Below are 23,218 nucleotides of genomic sequence, written 5' to 3' on the forward strand. Positions count from 1 at the left end.
GCAAGCGTAGGTACAATCCTCCTTCTCGACAGCCTGCGGCCCAGGCTAAGCCCCAGCGCGCTCGCTCTCGTCAGCAGCGTGCGCCTCAGCAAGGCCCATCGGCTCCCCAGCAAAAGCAAGGGACGAGCTTTTGACTGGCTCCAGCAGAGCATAGCCGACATCCAAGTATCAGTGCCGGGCGACCTACCAGTCGGGGGGAGGTTAAAAGCTTTTCACCAAAGGTGGCCTCTCATAACCTCCGATCAGTGGGTTCTCCAAAAAGAAAAGTTCAGGATGCTTTCCCTGGGCACCCTTCTACCCATGATTCAGCAAAACGATTGGCTATGCTCTCTGGACTTGAAGGACGCCTATACGCACATCCCGATACTGCCAGCTCACAGACAGTATCTGCGATTTCAGCTGGGCACACGTCACTTCCAGTACTGTGTGCTACCCTTTGGGCTCGCCTCTGCGCCCAGAGTGTTCACGAAGTGCTTGGCTGTAGTAGCAGCGGCACTTCGCAGACTGGGGGTACACGTGTTCCCATATCTCGACGATTGGCTGGTGAAGAACACATCCGAGGCAGGAGCCCTGCAGTCCATGCAGATGACTATTCGCCTCCTGGAGCTACTGGGGTTTGTGATAAATTATCCAAAGTCCCATCTTCTTCCAGTGCAGAAACTCGAATTCATAGGAGCTCTGCTGGATTCTCGGACGGCTCGCGCCTATCTCCCAGAGACGAGAGCCAACAACTTGTTGTCCCTCGTCTCGCGGGTGCGAGCGTCCCAGCAGATCACAGCTCGGCAGATGTTGAGGTTGCTGGGCCACATGGCCTCCACAGTTCATGTGACTCCCATGGCCCGCCTTCACATGCGATCTGCTCAATGGACCCTAGCTTCCCAGTGGTTTAAGGCTGCTGGGGATCTAGAAGACGTGATCCATCTGTCCACGAGTTTTCTCGAATCCCTGTATTAGTGGACGATTTGGTCCAATCTGACTCTGGGACGTCCTTTCCTGCTGACCACGGATGCGTCTCTCCTGGGATGGGGAGCTCATGTCGATGGGCTTCACACCCAAGGAAGCTGGTCCCTCCAGGAACGCGATCTGCAGATCAATCTTCTGGAGTTACGAGCGATCTGGAACGCTCTGAAGGCTTTCAGAGATCGGCTGTCCCACCAAATTATCCAAATTCAGACAGACAACCAGGTTGCCATGTATTACGTCAACAAGCAGGGGGGCACCGGATCTCGCCCCCTGTGTCAGGAAGCCGTCAGCATGTGGCTCTGGGCTCGCCGTCACTGCATGGTGCTCCAAGCCACATATCTGGCAGGCGTAAACAACAGTCTGGCCGACAGGTTGAGCAGGATTATGCAACCTCACGAATGGTCGCTCAATTCCCGAGTGGTGCGCCAGATCTTCCAAGCGTGGGGCACCCCCTTGGTAGATCTCTTTGCATCTCGAGCCAACCACAAAGTCCCTCAGTTCTGTTCCAGGCTTCAGGCCCACGGCAGACTGGCATCGGATGCCTTCCTCCTGCACTGGGGGGAGGGTCTGCTGTATGCTTATCCTCCCATACCTCTGGTGGGGAAGACTTTGTTGAAACTCAAGCAAGACCGAGGCACCATGATTCTGATTGCTCCTTTTTGGCCGCGTCAGATCTGGTTCCCTCTTCTTCTGGAGTTGTCCTCCGAAGAACCGTGTAGATTGGAGTGTTTTCTGACCCTCATCACGCAGGACGAAGGGGCGCTTCTGCATCCCAACCTCCGGTCCCTGGCTCTCACGGCCTGGATGTTGAGAGCGTAGACTTTGCCTCTTTGGGTCTGTCAGAGGGTGTCTCCCGCATCTTGCTTGCTTCCAGGAAAGATTCCACTAAGAGGAGCTACTTTTTTCTATGGAGGAGGTTTGCCGTCTGGTGTGACAGCAAGGCCCTAGATCCTCGCTCTTGTCCTACACAGACCCTGCTTGAATACCTTCTGCACTTGTCTGAGTCTGGTCTCAAGACCAACTCTGTAAGGGTTCAACTTAGTGCAATCAGTGCATACCATTACCGTGTGGAAGGTAAGCCGATCTCAGGACAGCCTTTAGTTGTTCGCTTCATGAGAGGTTTGCTTTTGTCAAAGCCCCCTGTCAAGCCTCCTACAGTGTCATGGGATCTCAATGTCGTTCTCACCCAGCTGATGAAACCTCCTTTTGAGCCACTGAATTCCTGCCATCTGAAGTACTTAACCTGGAAGGTTATTTTCTTGGTGGCTGTTACTTCAGCTCGTAGAGTCAGTGAGCTTCAGGCCCTGGTAGCCCAGGCCCCTTACACCAAATTTCATCATAACAGAGTAGTCCTCCGCACTCACCCTAAGTTCTTGCCAAAGGTTGTGTCGGAGTTCCATCTGAACCAGTCAATTGTCTTGCCAACATTCTTTCCCCGTCCTCATTCCTGCCCTGCTGAACGTCAGCTGCACACATTGGACTGCAAGAGAGCATTGGCCTTCTACCTGGAGCGGACACAGCCCAACAGACAGTCCGCCCAATTGTTTGTTTCTTTTGATCCCAATAGGAGGGGAGTGGCTGTGGGGAAACGCACCATATCCAATTGGCTAGCAGATTGCATTTCCTTCACTTACGCCCAGGCTGGGCTGGCTCTTGAGGGTCATGTCACGGCTCATAATGTTAGAGCCATGGCAGCGTCGGTAGCCCACTTGAAGTCAGCCTCTATTGAAGAAATTTGCAAAGCTGAGACGTGGTCATCTGTCCACACATTCACATCTCATTACTGCCTGCAGCAGGATACCCGACGCGACAGTCGGTTCGGGCAGTCAGTGCTTCAGAACCTGTTCGGGCTTTAGGATCCAACTCCACCCCCCCGAGGGCCCTGTTTGTTCTGTTCCAGGCTGCACTCTCAGTTAGTTGGTAAATTTTTTAGGTCAATCTCAGTTATGTCCTCGCCGTTGCGAGGCCTAATTGACCATGGTTGTTGTTTTGAGTGAGCCTGGGGGCTAGGGATACCCCATCAGTGAGAACAAGCAGCCTGCTTGTCCTCGGAGAAAGCGAATGCTACATACCTGTAGAAGGTATTCTCCGAGGACAGCAGGCTGATTGTTCTCACAAACCCGCCCGCCTCCCCTTTGGAGTTGTGTCTTCCCTTGCTTTGTTTGCTACTTATGGGACTGACGAACACGAGCCGGTTCGGGCGGGAAGACGGCCGCGCATGAGCGCGCGAGGACTAGCAAAGGCCTTTGCTAGTGAAGTATCCGATTGGAGGGGCTGCCGTGGACGTCACCCATCAGTGAGAACAATCAGCCTGCTGTCCTCGGAGAATACCTTCTACAGGTATGTAGCATTCGCTTCAGACTGGTTTGATAGCTAGAGTGGAGGGTAGTCACTCAAAGTCTTAGATTTCAAACATGCTGACTTTTAGTAAAATGGGGACATACCTGAAGAAAAAAATCTGATAGGATGGGAAAACATACAAGAAGTGGAAAGACAGTGATCCAGGCTGAAAGAAGTTATTAAAATGGCTACTGACCTTTACATGAGGAGAGTAAATAAAAACAAGAAAAAAAGGAAACCAATGTGGTTCTCCAAGAAGTGGCTGAGAAAATGAAAGCAAAAGATGTGGTGGTCATGAAATACAGAAAAACTCAAGAGGAACACAGAAAAGAATATAGGATGAAACTGAAAAGTCAAGAGAGAGACGTCTGGCGAAAGCAGAGGCAGATGAACAAATGGCTAGAAACGTAAGGAAGGGAGAGAAGAAATTTTTCAGGTATATTAGTGAAAGGAGGACGGCTAAAAATGGAATTGTGAGACTGAAATATGCTGTGGACAGCTATGGGGAGAGTGATGAGGAAAATCAAATGTGCTAAAAAAAATTACTTCTGTATTCATGGAAGAAATTCCTGGAGAAGCACCACGATCGTCTGGTAAAGCTACATATGAGAATGAATTGGATATCGCACAGTTCATGGAAGAATGTGTTTCCGAACAACTAGAAAAATTAAAGGTGGACAAAGCCATGGGACTGGACGGGATCCATCCCAGGATATTGAGGGAGCTTAGAGAGGTTCTGGAGGGTCCTCTTGATTTGTTTAACAAATCCTTGGTGATGGGAGAGTTTCCACTGGATTGGAGAAGAGCAGATGTGGTCCCTCTTCACAAAATTGGTGACAGAGAAGACGTGGGAAACTACAGGCCAGTAAGCCTCACTTTGGTTATTGGAAAAGAAATGGAAGCGCTGCTGAAGGAAAGGATAGTGAATTTCTTGGAATCCAATGGGTTACAAGATTGGAGGCAACGTGGTTTTACCAAAGGTAAGTCGTGCTAAACAAATTTGGTAGATTGAACTCTTTGGACGACCAGAGAATTGGATCAAGGATGTGTGCTAGATGTAATGCACTTGGATTTCAGCAAAGCCTTTGATACAGTTCCTCACAAGAATCTCTTAAACTTGGCAGGCTGAAGATAGGACCCAAATTGGTGAACTGGATTAGGAACTGGTTGACGGATAGACACCAGAGGGTGGTGGTCAATGGAATTCACTCGAAGGAAGGAAAGGCGAGTTACGGAATGCCGCAAGGATCGGCACTTGGGCCAGTTCTATTCAGTATATTTGTGAGTGACATTGCCGAAGGGTGAAAAGGTAAAGTTTGCCTTTTTGCGGATGATACCAAGATTTGTAATAGAGTGGACACCCCGGAGGGAGTAAAAAACATGAAAAGGGATCTGCAAAAGTTATAGTCTGCCAATTAAAATTTAATGGAAAAAAGTGCAGTGATGCTTTTGGGGTGTAGAAATCCAAGGGAGGCGTATGTCCTAGGAAGTGAGAGGTTGATATGCAGCGTATGCCTTGTAGCGCTATAGAAATGCTAAATAGTAGTAGTAGTACAGGGAGAGGGATCTTGGGGTTATGGTGTCTGAGGATCTTAGTGTGACAAGGTGGTGGCTGAAGCCAGAAGGATGCTAGGCTGCATATAGAGAGGAGTAACTAGTAGAAGAAAGGAGGTGTTGATGACCCTGTACAGGTTACTGGTGAGGCCCACCTGAAATATTGTGTTCAGTTTTGGAGGCCGTATGTTGCTAAGGATGTAAAAAAGACTAGAAGTGGTCCAGAGGAAGGCGATAAAAATGATATGGGGCTTGTACCATAAGATGTATGAGAAGAGACTGGAAGACCTGAATATGTATAGCTTAAAGGAAAGAAGGGACAGGGGAGATATGATACTGGTGTTCAAATACTTGAAAGGTATTAATATAGAAATAAACCTTCTCCAGCGTAGGTGAAAAAGTAAAACTAGAGGACATGAGCTGAGGTTGTGGGGTGGTAGACTTAGGAGTAATGTCAGGAAATTCTTTTTCACGGAGAGGGTGGTCAATGCCTGAAATGGAGGTATGAGTAAGGAGCGTTTCTGCTTGCTCTTCTAGCTTCAGTTCTACTTCCTCTACCCTTCCCCCCAGCTCATGGAGGTCAGAGCTTAGTGCCGCCAAACTGTACAGGATTTCCTCTTTGGATGTTTTAATTTCTCCCTGATTTCTGGTCAAGAATTTTCGCGTTCACTAGAAATTCCCTTCTTTGAAGGCGGCAGTCTCGTTTCTGCCAGAGATAACACTGAGTCTGAATCGGACTGAGGTAAATGTGCTGGTGACACATGGCGGCTCACCGCCCTGCTCCTCGGTCATCCTACCAAGCGTTCCAGATCTTTTTTCTGCGTGGATGCAGATTTACTCATAGTCATAGATGTACTGTATATCCGCTGACATTTGAAAAGGAGGACATGTCCAGGACAGTCCTGACGTATTGGTAACCCTATACGTTACAGGGTTGTGGTTTGTGCCAGTTGGTGTTTCTACTCACAATGGTGGTGGGGGGGGGGGGGGGGGGGGACATATTTTATGATTTGGTTTGTGGTTTTGAAAGTGCGTTGTGTGCTTGGCTTGGTTTTTCGGAGGGTTAAGTCCTTTTCTTGGTCAGATCACATTGGGATTTTAGTTTCTTTTTCTCTAGGGGTGTAAAAGGGGAGAGGGAGATCAGGGGGCAGTTGAGATGAAAAAATGGAAGAAAGTGACTGCTCAGGTATTTTGTGATCATTGGGAGTGAGGTGGAGTGGGAAGCGAGATATTTCTAGTTTGGTGGGTGATTGGGAAAAGAAAGTGGAAGTCTTGATGGATGAGACTGCACTTTGTAAAGAGGCAACTGAAGGGGGTGGATAAATAAGAACCATGGTATTTCTATAAAGCTTAGGAATTTGAAGACGTAACATAACATAGTAGAGGTGTGTACAGATATTTAGAAGTTGAGAGAGCCTCCCTTATTAACATTAATTGGAGGAGGCAGTTAATAGATGCAGAAGTCAGGCAAAGAAATTTTAATTCTCCAATACACGAGTCTAAAAAATTTGTTTGGAGTGGTGAGTAGACTAGTATAACAGAGTGTAGGGGGAAGATTGGGGATTGCCCTTGGAAGATGGATGTATACAGCTAAGTCTTTATGGATAAGGTGCTTGGGTTGAAAGAAAATAATTATCAGATCAAATATTTAATTGGGAATATGGGATCCATGTGAACACAAGAGAACCTTTCAGCTAGATCTACTTTTTGTTTCTCTGTGGCGAGATAAGGATACTGCTTTGACTAGGTTGAACAAGTTCTTAAGGTGATGGTGGAATGGGTAGGTTTTGAATTGGCAAAAGAGAACAATTTTTAGTGGTGGGTGGAGCGCAACATCCTGACTTTTGGGAATTTTATGGTTGGGTTTTGGGGGGTGGAAATTTTGCTGTCATCGGAGGTTAGGGACTGAGGGGCCCGATGCACAAAGCTTACTGTGCTGTGAACATTTGCTTTAGATTGGGTGTAGCCACTCTAAAGCAAATGTTATTTAATGAGTAACGCACAAAGGGGTTTTCTGTGGCTCTAATGTGTGCCATTATCAGCTACTGAAAAGCCTATGCATATGCATTGCAAGGAGCTCATTAGTATTAAAATGAGCATTCCAAACAATGCACAGACCTGAGCGCCTATCGTGCAAAAGTTTATGGCAGGTCTTGACCGGCTGTTAATGGGGAGCACCCTGCTTGCACTTGACCCGAAACCCCCCCTATCCCCAGATCTAAACACCTCCCTACCCCCAGACCTTAAACACCTCCCTGGTGGTCCAGTGGAACCTGCTTCCCCGCCCCCCCCCCCAAAAAAAAAAAAAAACAAAACAAGAATTGCCCTGGTCTAGTGATACTCTCCCCGTACCTTAAAAACCATGGAGGCAGGAGGGCAGAAGCATCACCTCTTGCCTCTGGGCCCGCCTGCACAAAATAGCGGTGCCCAGCCCCTGCCCGGTGCATCCTGCAATGCAGTAGGTGGGTCTAAGCATAATATATGGAGTTTTCTTGTATGGTGTTTAGTCCTGCCTAGTGTATCCCAGAAAGCACTGGGCAGGTAGAGAAGGCCAGCCCAGGAGCAGGAGAGGAGGAAGTGTTGCTCCTTCCCTCCTGCCTCTATGGTTTTTAAGGTACAGGGAAGGGATCACTAGACCAGGGTGATTCTTGTTTGGAGGGAGGGATGCAGGGGGGGGGGGGGGGTTGGGGTCCACTGGACCACCAGGGATTTGTTGCTTGGAGGTATTGGGGGGGCGGGGTCCACCAGACTACCAGGGAAGTTTTTAGGTTTTTATTTTTATTTTTTTGGGGGGGGGGGGGGGGGGGGGTGTTGGGTGAGGTCTGGCATCATTGCTGTCAAATGCATTTGACAACTCTGAGTCGTAAACAGCGACCAGTGCACAAAGGGAGATCCGTTCATCTCATTTTCATGCGATACCCTTTGCATCGGTCGCTGTTTGCAACTCGGTAAGTTTTCCCAAGGCAGCCGTATTTAACGGCTGCCTTTATGCAACGGGCTCTTATGTTGGTTTTCAGTCAGGACTTTCTCGGGGAAAGTCAAGTGAGTTGTGTAATTCAATCTGTGTTTGATAAGCTTTGTACTCTGTGGAGGTAAGTCTTTTTCTGTCTAAAGCTCTATGTCAGGTAGTGGAGCAGTTATTGATTTCTTCCAATTCTGCATTACTGTAATGCTTTATATTTGAGTTTACTAGGAAGGCTGTTGTGTCATATACAAGCAGCACAAAACACGGCATAATCTTTGCTGAATTTGCATCGTAGGTTAACTATTGGGGCTTGAGTGCAGTTTAAATATTTGTATTTGGTGTTACATAAGTACATAAGTAGTGCCATACTGGGAAAGACCAAAGGTCCATCTAGCCCAGCATCCTGTCACCGACAGTGGCCAATCCAGGTCAAGGGCACCTGGCACGCTCCCCAAACGTAAAAACATTCCAGACAAGTTATACCTAAAAATGCGGAATTTTTCCAAGTCCATTTAATAGCGGTCTATGGACTTGTCCTTTAGGAATCTATCTAACCCCTTTTTAAACTCCGTCAAGCTAACCGCCCGTACCACGTTCTCCGGCAACGAATTCCAGAGTCTAATTACACGTTGGGTGAAGAAAAATTTTCTCCGATTCGTTTTAAATTTACCACACTGTAGCTTCAACTCATGCCCTCTAGTCCTAGTATTTTGGATAGCGTGAACAGTCGCTTCACATCCACCCGATCCATTCCACTCATTATTTTATACACTTCTATCATATCTCCCCTCAGCCGTCTCTTCTCCAAGCTGAAAAGCCCTAGCCTTCTCAGCCTCTCTTCATAGGAAAGTCGTCCCATCCCCACTATCATTTTCGTCGCCCTTCGCTGTACCTTTTCCAATTCTACTATATCTTTTTTGAGATACGGAGACCAGTACTGAACACAATACTCCAGGTGCGGTCGCACCATGGAGCGATACAACGGCATTATAACATCCGCACACCTGGACTCCATACCCTGGGACTTGGGTACTTAATCTCCTAAATTGGTTCTCTATGTTCTAGACATCTGTTCTGTTCTATAAAGTGCATCAGGAAAGCTCGGTGGAAATCTTAGGCATTTTCAGTGGTTGCTCTATAAACTTACTTGAGGAATTGCTGATCTTGTAGCATTATGGATGTTTATGTAAAGGATTTTCCTTGATTTCTTGGGTGTATGGATTTGAGGTAGAGGTGGCATTGTCTACTTTTGGGGTTTAGAAGGGTTTGTAAGATGGGTTGGTTTTGGTTTGGGGTTTGATAACATTTTTATTTTATTGACGTATACCACTTCAGTTGCTTGTTGATACTATATAATTGTAAATAAATAACTAAATACATAAATGTAAATAAAACTGATGACTACATAGTGGATATTCAGTTCTGCTGTGGCTCTTAGAGTTTGAGACTCGTGCGCGTCCACTCCATTAGCTTTCCCCTTCCTTGGCTCCTTATTTGGCATGGTGCATATAAAACACAAAAAATGTGTCTTCCCCCCCTCCCCTCCCCCCCCCAAAAAATCATGCAGTATACAAAATAAGAAGTAGGGGGTAGACCAAATGTATATCCAAACCTCAGGTTTATTCTCACATAAAAAAATCTTATTTTTTATTACGATATTCAATAGTGTACATACTATATATACACTATCTATATAAATAAAATCCTCCCTCAGACGTTCTGAAGCTCATTCCATCTGTCCTGTCCTCCTGGTAGGCTAGGCTATTCGGATTACTCACCCTCAGTCTCAGCCACGCCCATCTGGGCCGTAGGCCACGCCCCATCTGCACATAAAAAGCACCCTCAACGTTCTAAAGCACACTCTGAGGCTTCAACAGTTCGTATGTTCGAAGCTCTGTAAAGAGTAGTTACTCACCTGTAACAGGTGTTCTCCGAAGACAGCAGGCAATATATTCTCACTGATGGGTGACGTCACGTCGGCCCGGAGGACTTTCCAGCAAAGTCCATGACAAAGTCTAAAATGTCCCCCGTCGCGCGGGCGGATGCAGTGCGCATGCGCGCGTCCACTTTCCCGCCCGCCGCGCGGGCACATTCCTCAGTTAATTACAAGAATTAGAGGAATACAACTCCAAAGGGGAGGTGGGAGGGTTGTGAGAATATATTGCCTGCTGTCTTCGGAGAACACCTGTTACAGGTGAGTAACTACTCTTTCTCCAAAGACAAGCAGGCCAATATTCTCACTGATGGGGTATCCCTAGCCCCCAGGCTCACTCAACACAACAAAGAATGGTCAATTGGGTCCCGCAACGGCGAGGACAAAAAACAAAATTGACCTGAAACCAAATTCAACTATTGAGAGTGCAGCCTGGAACAGAATAAACATGGGCCTAGGGGGGTGGAGTTGGATTCTAAACCCCAAACAGACTCTGCAGCACCGACTGCCCAAACCGACTGTCGCGTCGGCTATGCTGCTGAAGGCAGTAATGTGATGTGAATGTGTGGATCGAAGCCCACGTCGCAGCTTTGCAAATCTCTTCTATGGTGGCTGACTTTAGATGAGCCACCGACGCAGCCATGGCTCTAACATTATGAGCCGTGACATGACCGTCCAAAGTCAGCCCGGCTTGGGCGTAAGAGAAGGAAATGCAATCTGCTAGCCAATTAGAGATGGTGCGTTTTCTGACAGCAACTCCCCTCTTGTTGGGATTAAAAGAAACAAACAGATGGGCGGACTTTCTGAAGGGGCGCGTCCGCTCCACGTAACAGGCCAGTGCTCTTTTACAGTCCAAAGTGTGCAACTTGCTTTCGCCCGGGCTCAAGTGAGGAGGGGGAAAGAATGTTGGCAAGACAATTGACTGGTTCAGATGGAACTCCGACACCACCTTCGGTAGAAACTTTGGGTGGGTGCGGAGGACTACTCTGTCATGATGAAAGACAAGGAAAGGTGCATGAACTACCAGGGCTTGAAGCTCACTGACCCTACGAGCTGAAGTAACAGCCACCAAGAAAATGACCTTCAAGGTCAAGTACTTCAGATGGCAGGAATCCAGTGGCTCGAAAGGAGTTGTCATCAGCTGGGTGAGAACGACATTGAGATCCCATGGCACTGGAGGAGGTTTGATAGGGGGCTTTGACAAAAACAAACCTCTCATGAAACGCATGACTAAAGGCTGTCCAGAAATCGGCAAGCCATCAACATGTGAATGATAAGCACTGATAGCGCTAAGGTGAACCTTGACCGAGTTAGTCTTAAGACCAGACTCGGATAAATGCAGAAGGTACTCAAGCAATGTCTGTGCAGGACAAGAGAAAGGGTCTAGACCGTTACTGTCACACCAGACGGCAAACCTCCTCCATTTAAAGGAGTAACACTTATGTGTGGAATCTTTCCTGGAAGCAAACAGAACTCTGGAGACACCCTCAGAGAGACCAAAGGAGGCAACCTCTATGCTCGCAACATCCAGGCCGTGAGAGCTAGAGACCGGAGGTTGGGATGTAGAAGCGCCCCCTCGTTCTGAGTAATGAGGGTCGGAAAACAATCCAATCTCCATGGCTCTTCTGACGAAAGTTCCAGAAGAAGGGGAAACCATATCTGGCGGGGCCAAAAAGGCGCTATCAGAATCATGGTTCCCTGGTCCTGCTTGAGTTTCAGGAGAGTCTTCCCCACTAAAGGGATGGGAGGATAAGCGTACAGGAGTCCTGTCCCCCAAAAAAGGAGGAAGGCATCCGACGCTAGTCTGCCGTGGGCCTGGAGTCTGGAACAGAATTGAGGAACCTTGTGAGTGTCCTGGGAAGCAAAAAGATCTATCGATGGAGTTCCCCAAACTCGAAAGATCTTTTTGGCAATAGTCATGTTCAAGGACCACTCGTGAGGCCGCATAACTCTGCTCAGCCTGTCGGCCAGACCATTGTTTACACCGGCTAGATAAGTGGCTTGGAGAAACATTCCGTTTTGATAGGCCCATAGCCACATCTGCACAGCCTCCTGGCACAGAGGACGGGATCCGGTACCCCCTTGCTTGTTGGTGTAATACATCGCCACTTGATTGTCTGTCTGAATGAGAACAATTTTGTTGGCTAGCCGATCTCTGAAGGCCCTCAGAGCGTTCCAGATCGCTCGCAATTCCAGGAGGTTGATCTGGAGATGCTTCTCCTGAAGAGACCAAGCTCCTTGAGTGTGAAGCCCATCTACATGCGCTCCCCACCCGAGGAGGGATGCATCCGTCGTCAGCACTTTTTGAGGCTGAGGAATTTGGAATGGGCGTCCCAAGACCAGATTGGATCGAATGGTCCACCAACTGAGGGAATTTCGAAAATTGGTGGACAGTCGGACAACATCCTCTAGATTCCCTGTGGCTTGAAACCACTGAGAAGCTAGGGTCCATTGAGCCGATCTCATGTGTAGACGTGCCATGGGTGTCACATGAACTGTGGAGGCCATGTGGCCAAGCAATCTCAACATCTGCCGAGCTGTGACCTGCTGAGATGCTTGCACTTTGGAAACCAGAGACAGAAGTCTGTCTGCCCTGGGTCCTGGGAGATAAGCACAAGCTGTCTGTGTACACAACAGAGCTCCTATGAATTCCAATTTTTGCACAGGGACGAGATGGGACTTGGGGTAATTGATGACAAAGCCCAGCATCTCTAGCACCTGAATAGTCATCCGCATAGACTGCAAAGTTTCTTGCGGGGAGGTGTTCTTCACCAGCCAATCGTCCAGATAAGGGAACACATGCACTCCCAGTCTGCGTAGCGACGCTGCCACAACTGCCAGGCACTTTGTAAAAACCCTGGGTGCAGACGCCAAGCCAAAAGGCAAAACACAGTACTGAAAGTGCTGTGTTCCCAGCCGAAACCGAAGATACTTCCTGTGGGCTGGAAGTATCGGTATGTGAGTGTAAGCATCCTTCAAGTCCAGAGAGCATAGCCAATCGTTTTTCTGAATCATGGGAAGAAGAGTGCCCAGGGAAAGCATCCTGAACTTTTCTTTGACCAGATATTTGTTCAGGGCCCTTAGGTCTAGGATGGGACGCATCCCCCCTGTTTTCTTTTCCACAAGGAAATACCTGGAATAGAATCCCAGCCCTTCCTGCCCTGGTGGTACGGGCTCGACCGCATTGGCGCTGAGAAGGGCGGAGAGTTCCTCTGCAAGTATCTGCTTGTGGTAGGAGCTGAAAGACTGAGCTCCTGGTGGGCAATTTGGAGGTTTGGAAATCAAATTGAGGGTGTATCCGCACCGGACTATTTGAAGAACCCACTGGTCGGAGGTTACGAGAGGCCACCTTTGGTGAAAAAATTTTAACCTCCCCCCGACCGGCAGATCGTTCGGCACAGGTACTTTGACTTCGGCTATGCTCTGCTGGAGCCAGTCAAAAACCCGTCCCTGGTTTTTGCTGGGGAGCTGCAGGGGGCTGCTTCGGTGCCCGCTGCTGACGAGAGCGAGCGGGCTGGGGTCGAGCCTGAACCGGCTGACGGGAATAAGGAGTGTATTTTCGGTTCCTAGAAGCGAAAGGAGCACTTCTTTTTCCCTTAAAAAACTTCCTAGCAGTGGAAGTGGTTGCAGAAGGCGCCCGGCGGGAGAGAGAATCCATAGCGTTGTCACGCTGGTAGAGATGATCAATCATCTCTTCAACCTTCTCTCCAAAAAGGTGATCCCCCCGGCATGGGATATCTGCTATTTTCTGCTGAGTTCTTTCCTCCAGGTTAGAGGCACGCAGCCATGAGAGCCTGCGCATCGCTATACCTTGAGCGGAAAAGCGAGATGTCACATCGCAAGTGTCAAAAATGCCCCTGGACAGGAACTTGCGACATGCCTTCTGCTGCCTGATCACTTGGCGAAAGGGTTCAGCTTTCTCCTCAGGGAGTGTATCTACTAAACTCTCAAGTTGCCTCACAGAGTTCCGTAAATGCACACTCGTGAAGAGTTGGTAAGACTGGATTTTGGAAGCGAGCAGACCAGCCTGATACGCCTTCCTCCCAAAAGAGTCCAGAGTTGCATATTCTCGCCCCGGGGGCGCCGAGGAAAAATTTCTGGAACTCTTGGCTCTTCTGAGGGCAGAATCCACCACCGCTGAATCATGAGGCAATTGGGTCTGCATGAGACTGGGTTCCCCGTGGATCCTATATTGGGACTCAGCTTTCTTAGGGACGGTTGGACTTGAAAAAGGCTTCTCCCAGTTCCTTAGCATAAGTTCCTTAAGAGTCTCATGAAAAGGAACTGTGGCAGAAGATGAAGGTGGAGATGGATAGTCCAGAACCTCAAGCATTTTGGCTCTGGGCTCGTCCACAATTTCCACGGGAAAGGGGATGGCCTCAGACATCTCCCGAACAAAAGATGAAAAAGACAAGCTCTCGGGAGGAGACAGCTGCCTTTGTGGCGAGGGAGTGGAGTCAGATGGAATGCCTTGAGAATCCTCGCCAGAGAACTCCCCATGCATTCCTTCATCATCCTCGGATGAGGTACCATCAGATGGGGCTAAAAGCTCAGACAGAGCCGCCCGAATCTGAGCCCGTCTCGACAAAGAGGCTTGATGGCCTCTATGATGGTGCCGAGAAGTTGATGGTCCCTGAGGCTCCGGGGAAGCTTCCTGCTCTGATGCCTCGGGAGAGTCAACTTGGGAGGTCAAAGGCACCGGCACCGGAGACGGCACCGGTGAGACAGACCTCACCACAGGCTGAAGGCCTGATGCAGGAACATCCGGCATCGGCAATGTCGACACCTTCGACGCCGTCGGCACCGGTGCCTCTGAAAGCATCGACACCGGCCCCGTCGACGCCGTCGGCACCGACAACCTCGATGCCGACTGCCACTGCTGCATCATGTTCAAGAAAAAAGGGAACATGGCCTGCATACTCTCATCCACAGCTGGAGTCGGAAAAGGCTGCGGGGTCGGTTGAGGTGCCAGAGGCAAAGTCTGCTGAGGTTGGGGAGTGGGGACTCGGCTGCCAGCGACCCCACGCGTCGGAACCTCAGTAATAGAGGGAGAGCGATCCTCTCGGCACCGACGCTTCTCGGGTATCGAGTGCATCGATGACCCGGAGCTCCCGGTGCCGTGTCTCGAAGGAGATCGACGACGATGCTTCTTGGCCTTCGCCCGACGCATGTCATCGAGACTCCTCGGCACCGGAGAGGAGGACGTGGAATCCACACGTCTCCTCGGGGCCGGGTCCGACGCAGGACGGTCCCGGGGGGCCTGCACAGCAGGAGGCGCCGAGGCGGGTGGAGACCCACTCGATGCATCTCTGCTCCCAGCGTGCATGGGTCTAAAGGCAGCCTGTCCCCTGTCTCCCGGTGCCGACGCCTCCTTCGACGTCGACTTCGACGACGTCGGCCCCGAAGACATCATCCTCGACGGCACCGACTTCACCGGCACCGACTTGCCCGGCGCCGGTTTGGAGGGCGCCGACTTAGACGACGTCGACGGCGCCGACGCCGAAGCACCGGGCCCAAAAATCTTCTCTCTCTGGGCGTCTCGAGAGAGCAGTGTCCGCTTCCTCATGGCGAGACACAATTTACAACTCTCCGAGCGGTGGTCCGGCCCAAGGCACTGAATACACCACGAGTGTGTATCAGTGCCAGAGATGGCCCGATGGCAGCGGGCACAAGGCTTGAAGCCGCTGGGCGTCTTCGTTGACATCTCGGGAAAAATTGTCCCTGCCAAATCAAAAGACGCGATTGTGTCTAGAAAAATAATGACACAGAAAACAAAAGAAAAAGACGGGAAAAAATACCCGACCGAGCGATTTAAATAAAATCGCAGACTAAAATAAAGGAAACTTAATAAACGAAAACAATCTAAGATAACAAAAAAAGGATACTTCGCTTTTTTCTTTCTTCACCTCCGGGCACAGGAGGAACACGAAGACGAGATCGTCGAGCTCCGTGTCACCTCAGACGCGGAGAAGAAAAAACTGAGGAATGTGCCCGCGCGGCGGGCGGGAAAGTGGACGCGCGCATGCGCACTGCATCCGCCCGCGCGACGGGGGACATTTTAGACTTTGTCATGGACTTTGCTGGAAAGTCCTCCGGGCCGACGTGACGTCACCCATCAGTGAGAATATTGGCCTGCTTGTCTTTGGAGAACCATTTTTAAGCACACTGCATCTCTGCCCCGCCCTGACCTATCAGAGAAGGGAGGAGTGTCACAGCTGCACCGCTCTGACCTATCAAAGGGAACTGAAACAGGAAAAGGGAGGAGCGTCACACCGAATGACGGACCTATCAGAGGGAAGTCAAATAGAAGAAGGGAGGGGCGTCAGAGGCCAAGGGGACAGCCGTATCTACGTCTCATAGGTTTCCTTGCTTTCTTTTCAGTGTATTGCAGCTGCAGCCACTTAGGTAAGTCTAGCAAGCCTGTCAGCTACTGAATACAGAAAGCAAAAGATAGCATGTGTGAACTTGCTCCATTTTGTTCTCTGGAATGCAGTGATTATTATACAAATGGTCTTGCTTTCATTATTTTGGTAGGGACTGCCTTCATGACTGTCCACAGTCCCCCCAGTCCTGACACCTGACAGGGGGGACAGGGAAGGACACTCACTGTCTCACATACGCACTCGCACACACTCATTCTCACATACACACACGCTCTCTCACAGACACACTCACACCCACTCTCTGTCACACGCACACACTTGCACATTCTCACTCTCACACAGTCACTCTCACAGACACTCTCTCAAACATACACACTCCGCGCAAAACCTTGCTAGCGCCCGTTTCATTTCAGCCAGAAACAGGCCTTTTTTACTAGTATCTATATAATGTGTATATCTTTTGAATATATTTACGTCTTTTACTGTCTGTAATACATGTTATATTCTGTAATACATTTTGTTTTTCATTCTTTATCTGTATGTTCATTATTTTATTATGATTTGATGATACAAAATGTTTATATTATTTGTTGTTTGTATACAGAGATAATTGACATTGGCTTTTGAGGTAAGCACGGTAAGCGCCAAAATGCAGGACTGCTTCGTCTTTTGATTTTTTTTTAATGTGAGAATAAACCTGCTTTTTGGATATACATTTGGTGTACCCCCTACTTTTTGTGTGTGTGTGTGTGTGTGGTGCATACAACTATGTCAGTATGTCTTTTTTTTTTTTTTTTCCTTGAACCTCCACCTGTGGCACTTTACATTGTTACAGTCTGAAAGGACAGAAGATTTATGTGTCTGGATTGCCTGGGAAGTGGGCACTTAAGTAGCCTGCGGAAAAGGAGTGTCATGTCCCCTACCTCAAGGCAAGCGCCGTACTCGGGCTGCGCAGGGTCCTGTCGACACGCACACTTGACTGGCACAGCCCTGAGCCATGTGTGTGTAGTCCTCTTTGGGTTTGTTCAGAGAGCGGTGGTTGCAGGCTCCTTGATTGCTTTGCTTCCGTGCACCTGGCTCTGCTCTCTGTGCCTGGCTTCCAGGCTCTTTGATTGCTTTGCTTCCACCCACCTGGGTCTGCTCTTCCTCTGCCTGGCTTCCCTTGCTTCTCTCCTATTGGTCTTCTGGGTCCTCCTTCCCCTGCTCTTGTCCTATGGCTGTGCCCCTTTTCCCTGCTGATGTCAGCCACCAGCACTTTATCAGCTGAGCTCTCCCTAGACTCCTTGCTTTGGCTTCTACTTTGGTAGGTGTTACTTGCTCAGTAGTGTGCTTCTCCTCTACTTTGTTCTTCGTTGCTGACTTAGCCTGTACCTGGATTACTGTTGTGTCTGCTGCCTGCCTACTGACTCTGCCTGTACCTGGATTACTCTCTTGACCTGCTGCCTGCCTACTGACTCTGCCTGTACCTGGATTACTCTCTTGACCTGCTGCCTGCCTACTGACTCTGCCTGTACCTGGATTACTCTCTTGACCTGCTGCCTGCCTACTGACTCTGCCTGTACCTGGATTACTCTCTTGACCTGCTGCCTGCCTACTGACTCTGCCTGTACCTGGATTACTCTCTTGACCTGCTGCCTGCCTACTGACTCTGCCTGTACCTGGATTACTCTTTTGACCTGCTGCCTGCCTACTGATTCTGCCTGTACCTGGATTACTCTCTTGACCTGCTGCCTGCCTACTGACTCTGCCTGTACCTGGATTACTCTCTTGACCTGCTGCCTGTCTGGCCGTCACGTTCATCACCCCGCTTCCTGCTCCATTTCGTAAGCCCTGCAGGCCTGCTCGCACCTAGGGGCTCAACCTCTGGGGAATGGCGGGCAGCGCAGGTGAAACCCTGGGTTGTCCTGCCGCCAAGCAGAACCTGGTCCGAGTACCGGGCTTGGCAGCGCTCTACTTGGTACAAGAACTCACAGGTCTGACAGGGAGGAATCAGCTATATATAGAGATAAGGGGTATCTTAAGCAATAGCTATACAAGCATATGTCTGGAAAGCATTTACCTGCACTTTTGCTCCCTCTGGTGGTTTTATCACTTCTTTTCTGTTTTTTTTCTACTAAGCAGTATTTGTTGGGAAGTCTGTTCCCTTTCTGCCTTTTTTAACTAATTTTTCATATGGTCTGATTCCATAATTTTACACCTCTTCTGTATGGTTAGAAACTGCAGCTTTGTTTGGAGACTTGCACACATGCTCTTGGAACAAGCCAGTAAGTGTTAGTGGGACTCCATCCCTCCTTGGATCTGCAGTTGCCGCATTCAGAGATTCCCCAGAATCCTTTTGGCCTGAGCAGTAGTAGCTGGATTTACAACTGAACTTGGATCTTTTACGCAGCAGTGCACAGTGTTGCTGTTGAGACCCTGCTATTCAGGTTGAATAGGATAGAGACGGGGAGATATGGGCAAAATGAAGCGTTAGTAAAATACTTTTCTGTTGTGAGTTGAACCTGGATGTCTGTTATACCTTAAAGAAAACAAGCCTGAAAGTTGGGATAGAGTGATACAGATTAAGAAGTACCATTGGATTCCATCCTTGAGTTTATGAATAACAAAAGTGACTTTATTGGCATGAGAGGTTTCTGAATTTCTAGCTTGCCTCTACTCCGTTTCATGGTCTTGTTTTACCCATTGCTGTTGCAGGCTGGACAGTGATTAAGCTCAGCTTTTCCTCATTTTGCTTGTGACTTGCATCTAATGTCATAGCACGCAAAATGGAATTCAGCCGAAGCCCTTGCAAGCCATTTGCCTGGCGTGGCTTACAAGCTTGTGGAAACGTAATGTTTAGTCAGCAAACCGAGCAGCTATAAGCTGCAGATTTGAAAGTTGGCATTGCCACCGAGAGCCTGCGATCATCAAAGAGATGTTAAGTGTTAAAAAAAATAAAATATAAATAGAGAAGCAAGCACTGACTGAATCTGAATAGAAAAGTGCTGTGCTGGACATATAATCTTAGTAGAGGTAAAGTAAAGCCTTCTATTTTTCATCTGAATGAAAATTGGCCATCTGGCAACAGGTACAGTATTTTGTGGTTCTGGGCCTTACTATTTTTCAGCCTAATTTGAATAAAAACAAAGAAGTGTGTGTGTGTGCACTCCATTAATAAAAGTGTATAGTGCTCGCTTCGGCAGCACATATACTAAAATTGGAACGATACAGAGAAGATTAGCATGGTCCCTGCGCAAGGATGACACGCAAATTCGTGAAGCGTTCCATATTTAAAAAAAAAAAAAAGATCCAAGATGGCCGTCTGACCAGATGTGTGTGCGAGAGCTTCAGAAACTTACCTTTGAGGATTGGCGATACGGAGCGCTCCCCAGGTGTAATGGGGAAGAGAAAAGGTAAAACTGCTGCTCCTACCTCCTCGAGTGCAGTTAATGTACCCACACTGGAGAGCTACGGAATCCGCCCACCGGGAACGCCGGTTCAAACTTCTAGAAGTTCCATAACGCTATCTTTGGAACACAGTACAGAGGGAGCTACATTGAGCCCCGCTTCCGGTTTGACCCCTCCGCAACCTGGAAGGAGTAGCGGAGCTGAGAGAGGGCCGTATGAGGGAGCGTCCGGAGTTGGCGACTTTCCGACAGCTGTGGGAGGACTAGCCCTCGCTTCTACCCCAGGTACTATAACAACAGAAGGTGGATATTTACCCCTAGGTATAATCCAAGGAGAGTTTTCCCCTGGATTAGGAAGAGGTTCGTCAAAACCTGAAAAAGTCACTATGGACACTCTCTGGGAGGCCATCCAAGGGGTAAACACATCTCTACAGCAGATATTGAACTATGCCCAGACTGAAATAAGTCAACTAAAATCTATTAATGTACAGATATCCACTAAGGTTGAAAATTATGACTCTGAATTAAAATCTATGCAATCTACCGTGGTTTCTGTAATTAAGGAAAATAATGCCCAGGCATGTAAAATGGAGTATATTGAAAATCAGCTTAGAAAGAACAACTTAAGATTCTTGAATTTTCCTTCATCAACGTTTATTTCACCTACTGAACTTTTGAAAAAGTATTTCTTAGAGATTCTGGATATTCCTTCAGAAAGTCACCCTCCAGTGACTAGAACACAATATCTTAAAAAATGTACGCGATCAACAAATGGAATACCAGAACAATCGCAAAATCTGAATTTAACTGATTTTCTTGAAAGGTCTGAAATTTCAGATCGAGCTACATTGCTTGTAACTTTTGCACTGGAGTCGGATAAAAACTTGGTACTGCGTACTTATTTCCAGAAAATGAATGCTATCTTTATGGGAGCTAAAATTCAGATCTTTCCAGATCTAGCGAAAGAAACTTTAGTTAGGAGGAAAGAGTTGATGGTTTTTAAACCAAAAATTCTTTCACTCGGTGGAACTTTTCTTGTTAAATTTCCTTGTAAGTGTATGATTTCTTTGCATGGAGTTAATTACCTTTTTTCTTCTCCCAAAAGATTACAAGAATTTATTACTGCTAGAGAGAATGTGAGGGATACCCCTGAAATGGTAACTTCCAGTTAAATGTACTGTCTAGGCTGTATGCTCCTAAATTCCTTCTGGTCAATGTGACTTATTATATAATGTTTATTTCTGATATGTATTTAGATACGTGGATTTATTTCCTGTTCTTGGATCCACTTATTGTGGACAAGTTATTTTGATTTTTCCTTTTTATTATTAGGTTTACTGTATTATATAGAATATTGTGAATTTCTAAAACATTTTGATGTAATGTCATCTTTATGTGATTATATTAAAATTAATAAAAGAAAAAAAAAGTGTATATGTGTGCCCCCTCCCCTGATCAGTTTAGAACAGAGGGTATAGTATGTATTATGTTTGGCATTCAAGAAGCAATAGTCTCCATTCTTATTCTAGCATTAGCAATGCATGGATCCCTTCCCCAATCCAGGCATCTTGTTTTTGTAACTGGGGGGTGTCATTAAAATGTGCTAGCTACAAAATAGTAAGATATAGAGGAAATTATTTATATTGCCTCCATCCAATTAGTCATGAACTTGGAAACAGAGAAAATGACAGCAGATAAAAGTCCATATAGTCATCCATAAATCTATTATCTCTTCCTCTTTCTAAGAGATCTCACATACTTGTCTCGCACTTTCTTGAATTCAGATTCAGTACTTGTCTTCACCACCGCCACTGGGAGGCTGTTCCACATATCTACTACCCTTTCTATGAAGAAGTATTTCCTTAGGTTACTCTACAGTATATCTTTTTTAACTTCATCTTCTCATTCCAGAATTTCCTTTCATTTGAAAGAGACTTGCTTCATGTGCATTTATGCCATGGCGATATTTAAATGCCTTTTTATCATATTTCCTTTTTTGTCTTTGGAAGAAAGTATACAAAGTGAGGTCTATGTCTGCCCCTTTATGCTTTGATGGAGACCACTGACCATTTTAGTAGACTTCCTCTGACCCAGCTCCATCCTGTTTCTGAATACACACACTCAAAATGGCTATAATCCCAAAGTTCTTCTGATTATAATAGTGTCAACTGTATAAAAGAACTTCCTGTGTTGAACCGCTTCCAGTGTTTCTCAACAAAATGTGCTTTTATAATAGGAAAAAGGACCTCAGACTAAGCTACATGATACAATTGCCACAACTTTTTATGGCTTGCTTACATATCATGAGCAAACATTTAATCATTGGTCCAAAAAAACCTATTCAGTTGTCTCTTATTCGAGTGGAGGAGTAGCCTAGTGGTTAGTGCAGTGGACTTTGATCCTGGGGAACTGGGTTCAATTCCCACCGCAGCTCCCTGTGACTCTGGGCAAGTCACTTAACCCTCCATTGCCCCTGGTACAAAATAAGTACCTGAATATATGTAAACCACTTTGAATGTAGTTGCAAAAACCTCAGAAAGGCAATATATCAAGTCCCATTTCCCTTCTTGATAACATGTTTTTTTTTTTTTTTAATTTTAATCTTCCATCTAATACGTTTGTTTTGCAAATAATACTGCACATTTACAATACTTGCAACATAAACTATACAAAGCAACATCTTGGAGAAGGTCTTTTTGCACATTATGGAACTCTGCTTTAAAATCTTAACAGGCACCCGTTTTGCCTGACTGACTTCATCAGAGGATCTCTCCCATTCCTTTTGCAGAAACAACTTCCCATTCATCTTGCATTGTTAAGGCTGATTATCAAGGCATAAAATGGCACCTAGAGGTCTATTTAAACTCTAGCACCATTTTATGCCTTGCTATCCGCCTTAATAACGCAAGATGAATAGGAAGTTGTTTCGCAAATGGAATGGGAGATCCTCTAATGAAGCCAGTCAGGCGAAACGGGCGTCTGTTAGGATCTTCTTAAAGCAGAGTTGCATCATGTTGACCTTGTTGTATAGTTTGTTGTAGTCAAAGTGGTATTGTAAATGTGTAGTAGTATTTGCAAAAGTATTAGATAGAAAATTAATCATTTAAAAGAAAAAGCAAAAAATACATGTTATAAAGAAGAATAAAAGACTATTCAATTGATTGAATGTTTGCTCTTGATATGAAAGCAAACCATACAGAAGTTGTGGCAAATTGTATCATGTAGCTTAGTCCAAGGTCCTTTTTCCTATTATAAAAGCAAATTTTGTTGAGAAACATTGAAAGCGGTTCAACACAAAGTTATTTTATAAATACAGTTGACACTATTTTATCTTTCTGTATGCCTTACTGTTGTGGCCTGAAAGCTTCATGAATGTTTAGATGGTATTTTAAGACTCTTCACATGGTAGATGGCATTTATTTTCCATGTTCATTTTCTTTATTTTGCCATAATCTTCAATATGCTCAAGACTACCCATTCACAAAAACAATTTGTGTTTCACAACACAGCTTTGTACCATATCCTCTGTGTATGATATTGCACATATACACACTTTCACGTGTCACTTTTCTTTAGCATCCCTTGACACCAGCCTAGACGGATGGATTATGCACTCCTACCAGCAGGTGGGTAGAGACTAAGAACTACGGAATTCTAGTGGAGCCTATAAGTTGGCTGTGCAGTCCCTCCTAGA

The 23,218-nt window shown here is 47.0% G+C and overlaps 1 protein-coding gene and 1 non-coding gene across 4 annotated transcripts in view; both read left to right on the forward strand.

Moving 5' to 3' along the window:
* LOC115461211 (nucleophosmin-like) overlaps positions 1 to 23,218 on the forward strand; it is a 247,819-nt gene that overhangs the window by 75,248 nt on the left and 149,353 nt on the right. The window lies entirely within an intron of this gene.
* Positions 19,305 to 19,411, forward strand: LOC115463902. The gene has a single exon (XR_003941163.1). It is a non-coding gene; the product is annotated as a U6 spliceosomal RNA (small nuclear RNA).

This window comes from Microcaecilia unicolor, chromosome 2 (assembly GCF_901765095.1).
Source record: "Microcaecilia unicolor chromosome 2, aMicUni1.1, whole genome shotgun sequence".
NCBI classification, from domain to species: domain Eukaryota; kingdom Metazoa; phylum Chordata; class Amphibia; order Gymnophiona; family Siphonopidae; genus Microcaecilia; species Microcaecilia unicolor.